Here is a 6,244-nt window from a genome sequence, read left to right on the forward strand (position 1 = left end):
ATTAATGGTAAAGAGAATATGTCTATTTCTGTTGATGTAATCTGGCTTTTTCCCCCTCTCCCAGAGCTAAAAAAAAAATCTAAACAGACACAAGAAGATTTGTGTTTGCTTTAATGTCAGATATAATCAATAATATTGGTTTTGGTCACCAAGATGTAAAAAAGATGTTGAGACTCTAGAAAGAGTGAAGAAATGAGCAACAAAGATGATTAGGGGACTGGAGGCTAGAACATATGAAGTATGGTTGCCGGAACTGGGTATGTCTAGTTTGATGAAAAGAAGGACTAGGGGAGACATGATAGCAGTATTCCAATATCTCAGGGGTTGCCACAAAGAAGAGGGAGTCAAACTATTCTCCAAAGCACCTGAGGGTAGAACAAGAAGCAATGGGTGGAAACTAATCAAGGAGAGAAGCAACTTAGAACTAAGAAGAAATTTCCTGACAGTTAGAACAAATAATAAGTGGAATGACTTGCCTGCAGAAGCTGTGAATGCTCCAATACTGGAAGTTTTTAAAGAGATTGGACAACCATTTGTCTAAAATGTAAGGGGTTTCCTGCCTGAGCAGGGGGTTGGACTAGAAGACCTCCAAGGTCCCTTCCAACTTTATTATTATATGTTACTATATAGACACTACATGAACATTGATTTGTATAAACTTTTGAAACTTTGAACTATTTACAAGTAGCTGTTGAAACCACAATGCAGTAAAAGGTGTGAGGCTGATGGAACAAGGAGCAGTATTTCCCAGACTGTTGAGAATTAGTATGTCAATAAATTCCAGCTGTCCTTGAAGAAAATGACCCAAAGAAAGGTCAAGAAAGACTTAAATCCTGAAACATTCACCCTCTTTCTCTCACTCACAGATAACACACATAGGCACAGACAGAGGTGGTTACTGCTGTGTTCTGCAATAGATGTATCTTCTGTGGCAGCTCGATTCTTTCTTGCCTGCAATACAGGTAGTTCTCAACTTACGACTGGTCTCTTAGCAACTGTTTGAAGATATGATGGACCCAGTGGTGGGATTCAGCCAGTTTGCACCTATTCAGGAGAACCGGTTGTTAACTTTCTAAGCAGTTCGGAGAACCAGTTGTTGGAAGAAATCTTAGTTTTTTCCCACTTTACAGGCTAACCCTTCCCAGGTAGGAAAGAAACATTCTGCTGTTGTTTCTAGCTTAGTCTTTATTGCCCTGCTTACAGAAACTGTCTCTCTGGTTAACCCTTATTACATTGTAACAGCTAAGGAGTTATAATATGAGTGATGTTGAGTTGGCCACGCCCATACATGACCACCGTGCCATGCCAACCCAGCTGGTCATTAGGGCAGGTTGTTAAATTATTTGAATCCCATCACTGGATGGACCCCAAAAAGAGGATTTACGGCTGAGATCCAAAGTTCCAGTGCCCTCCCACAGTCACCTGACCCGCATATCAGGTGCTCAGCAACACAGATGCATTTATGGCCTTTTGCAGCATCCCGTGGTCACCTGACTGTATTTTACAACGGTTTTGCTGGAAACCGGCAGTTACTTCTGGTTTTTGGCCAAACCGCATACGTAGCAAACCATTGCTTAATAACCGTGGCTTTCATTTAATGACCGCAGCATTCACTTAACAATACCACGGAAATGTTGTCAAATCAGACTGATCACGTAATGGCAGGCTCCATGATAGTCATAACTTGAGGTCTTCCTGTAAAGTATCTACACAAGTTGAGGTATGTCTGAGAATTTGCTGTTGAGCAAGCAGATTTCCCCAGAAAGACTGGAGAATCTACAGTACACTGAGAGTTGTGCCAGGCGGAAAGGTGACAACAATTGCACAATTTCCCACTTGCACAAGTGAATAATACTACTTGAAACCAGATTTGACTAATACTAGTCAAGTATTAGTGCACAGGTGACTAATACTACTTGAAACCAGATTTTATCAGTCAGATAACGGAAAGAGGGGCAAATAACTAAGGCAGAATATCAGCAAATAGCCCGAGCCTATAAAGATGAAGTGAGGAAAGCTAAGGCTCACAATGAACAAAGGCTAGCGACAAAAGTAAAAAATAACAAAAAAAGCTTCTTCCAACATGTTAAAAACAAGAAAAAAGTCAAGGAAACAATTGGCCCATTGCTGGGAGAAAGTGGCAAGAAGATGACAAGCAACAGGGAGAAAGCAGATCTACTTAACTCATATTTTGCATCTGTCTTTACACAAAAGGAAAAAACAATCCAACCTATCAAAACAGCACTACAAAAACAGATTAGAAACACAAGTTAAAATAGGGAAGAAAATGGTAAGTGAACACCTGTCTACCCTAGACGAGTTCAAATCACCAGGACCGGATGGATTACACCCCAAGGTTCTGAAGGAACTGGCAGACGTGATCTCAGAACCACTGAACTATATCTTTCAAAGATCCTGGAGCACAGGGGAGCTGCCAGAGGACTGGAAAAGAGCTGATGTAGTTCCCATCTTCAAAAAGGAAAAAACAGATCCAGGAAACTACAGACCTATCAGCCTGACCTCAATACCGGGGAAGATTCTAGAAAAGATAATCAAGCAACGAATAACCAAACACCTAGAAGCAAACAAAGTAATAACCAAAAGCCAACATGGGTTTGTCAAAAACAGATCATGCCAGACTAATCTTATCACATTCTTTGACAAAATGACAAAATTAGTAGACCAGAGGAATGCTGTCGATATAATTTACTTGGACTTCAGTAAAGCATTTGATAAAGTAGACCATAACCTACTACTAGATAAAGTAGAAAAATGTGGGTTAGACAGCACCACCACCAGATGGATTCGTAACTGGCTGACCAACCGCACTCAACGTGTAGCATTGACTTTACTCTGAATTTCATTCTGTGTCTAGTATGACTTCCCAAATTGTAAATTCTCACTTCTTCCCCTTGGTGCAGCTTGGAATTCTAGTTGTATTTTCCTTTTCAGAATCTATACAAGCTGCAAGAACTGAATACCAAGACAAATTTGCTTTATCAACTTCTCGCTCATTCAGTTAAGTTTAGAGACAAGGAGGTTCTGTTTAGATTTGTTTGCAGTTTTGGGATTGAACGTTTTGCTAACCCAGAAAATAGATGACTCCCAGAGTCCAGACAAAATAAATGCCCTTTTATGGTCAGGATTGTATTTGCCCGATGAAAAAAAAAATTCCCCACATTATTATGAATTTTCTGGAATGGATCCTTCCTCTTGGTTATCTGACTCAACTCTTTTTTCAGATGAGTTTTTACAATTCTCAGCAAGTCAGCTTGCTTCCTGCTTACCTAGAAATGGAGTAAAAACTGGCTCTATTTACCTCAAGAGCCGTGACTCAACAAACTACAGGTAGTCCTCAACTTACAACAGTTTGTGACTCTTCGAAGTTACAAAGGCACTGAAAAAGTGACTTATGACTCATTTTACACTTACCACCATTGCGGCATCCTCAAGGTCATGTGATCAAAATTCAGAGGTTTGGTAACTGACTCATATTTATGACGGTTACAGCGTCCACGATCATGTGACCACCTTTGGCAGCTTTCTGGGAAGCAAAGTCAATGGGGAAGCCAGAGTCACTTAACAACCATGTTACCAACATAACAACTGCAGTGATTCACTCAACGACTGTGGCAAGAAAGGCCATAAAATGGGGCAAAAATCATTTGTCTCACTTAGCAACAGAAATGTTTGGCTCAATTGTGTCGTAAGTGAAGAAGTACCAGTATATATAGGATGTTACATATTTAGCAGTAATAACTCTGATTAAAGTAGAAAAAGGGACAAAATAAGAACTTTGTACACGAATGGATTACTTGTTCAACCAACAAATGTACTTTTTTTCCTTGTATTGCATATGAGATCCTTTTTCACACTTAAAAGGTGCAAACATCAACAAAGTGCTGTATTCCAAAATGTGATAAGTTAAAATATTATAGAAGGTATAGTAATTAACAGCCGTAATAACAAATAATTATATAATACCTCCCCTTCATGGATTACTGCCTTGTGGTGGTGAAGGGGCTTGGGTAGCTCAATGAAATTATGAGCTATGCCGCGCAGGGCCACCCAAGATGGACAGGTCATAGCAGAGAGCTCTGACAAAACGTGATCCACTGGAGCAGGGGTCCCCAACATTTCGGACCTCAGGGACCACTAAATTCATAATTTTAAATCCCGCAGACCACTAATATGATCTGCCTAATGACTGGGTGGCTGGGTGTGGCTAGGTGGTCATGTGACTGGGTGGGTGTGACCAACTCAATGTCACTCACATTGAGGGGCGCCTCACCGGCCTCTACTTGCCCCTCCCCTCCCAGCCCCTCCTCCCCTCCCCACCCAGGCTCCTTAGGGCCCCAATAGGAAGCAGTTGTTGGAGCTAAGCAGCCACCACGAGAAAGTTGACAAAACAGCTCAGTTCAAATTGGAACTGACCCGAGAAGAAGACGCAGCAGAAGCACTTCACTGAGGACTACGAGCCTAGGCTTTCCAAGCAGAGGAACGACTTGTGGGAGTGCAAGACCAGATACAGGCACCTAGAGGCTCAGCGGGCTGAGTTCCAGGCCATGAGGCAGTCCCACTGGAACAAGGGCCTCCGGCTCTTCGCCACCAGCGGCACTTCCCTCCAGCCTTCGCCCAAAGCCCCGCACCAGGAGGCCGAGGCAGACCCCTAGTCGGAATTTCTGCGCCCCCACACAAAAAGACCCCAAAGAGGGAAACTCTCTGCAGCAACACGAATGTTCATTGCACATATCTGGCCCAGGGGCCATAGTTTGAGGACTCTTGGTTTAGTGCAATATTAAAAAAATGCGAATAATTTTTCTGCGGACCACCAAAATTTTCTGGCGGACCACCAGTGGTCCACGGACCATCAGTTGGTGACCGCTGCACTGGAGAAGGAAATGGCAACCCACTCCAGTATCTTTCCCATGAAAACCCCATGGACGGTGCCAAAAGGTAAAAAGATATGATGCCGGCAGTTGAGCCCCTCAGGTTGGAAGGTATCCAATATGCTGCTGGGGAAGAGCAGAAGGCTACTACTAGTAGAGCCAGAAAAAGTGAAATAATACATGTCATGAAGCCAAGGTGAAACATGTTGCAAGGCGAAGCCAGCCTGAAAGGAGAACTTACCCAAACTAGACAGTCTGAGAGGAGGAACAGCCACAAAAGGGAACGGCTGGAGAGAAGTATCAGAGGGGAAGGAGGAAAGAAGAACTGGCTCAGTTGGACATATGTGTTTGAAAAGACATGAGGCCATGTTGACGCCAAATAAATCCAGAAAGGAAAATAACTTTCCATCAAAGGCTGTGGAGGTACATATAGCAACATTATATGCTGTGCTATATATAAAGGAAGACAGAACCAAGATGGAATTGAGAAACTTCAACATTACCTGACTTATCCCAACACCCTGGCCAATCACATTTCATTTATTGGCTTCCTATCCAAAGAAAGAAGTCCAAAGAAAGAATGCAGAAAAAACAATGGCTACAAACCTGCCTTCCATTGAGGACCTGTATACTGCACAGGTCAAAAAGAGGGCTGTGAAAATATTTACAGATCCCTCACATCCTGGACATAAACTGTTTCAACTCCTACCCTCAAAATGACGCTATAGAGCACTGCACACCAGAACAACTAGACACAAGAACAGTTTTTTCCCGAAGGCCATCACTCTGCTAAACAAATAATTCCCTCAACACTGTCAGACTATTTACTAAACGATGCTATAGAGCACTACTATTAATCTTCTCATCCTTCCCATCACCCATCTCCTTCCACTTATGACTGTAATTTTGTTGCTTGTATCCTTACAATTTATACTGATATTGTTTCCTGATTGCTTATTTGTACCCTATGACTATCAAGTGTTTTACCTTATAATTCTTGATGAAGGTATCTTTTCTTTTATGTACACTGAGACCATATGCTCTAAGACAAATTCCTTGTGTGTCCAACCACACTTGGCCAATAAAAAAATCTATTCTATAAAAAAAAATCTATTCTACAACAGTCATACGGTCATAAGTGGAAAGAGATTGGTGATGGAAATGATGAGAAGATTAATAGTAGTGCAGATTTAGTAAATAGTTTGACAGTGTTGAAGGAATTATTTGTTTAGCAGAGTGATGGCCTTCGGAAAAACTGTTCTTGTGTCTAGTTGTTCTGGTGTGCAGTGCTCTATAGCTGCTTTGAGGGTAGTAGTTGAAACAGTTTATGTCCAGGATGCGAGGGGTCTGTAAAT

Source organism: Ahaetulla prasina, unplaced genomic scaffold (assembly GCF_028640845.1).
Source record: "Ahaetulla prasina isolate Xishuangbanna unplaced genomic scaffold, ASM2864084v1 Contig25, whole genome shotgun sequence".
NCBI lineage: Eukaryota > Metazoa > Chordata > Lepidosauria > Squamata > Colubridae > Ahaetulla > Ahaetulla prasina.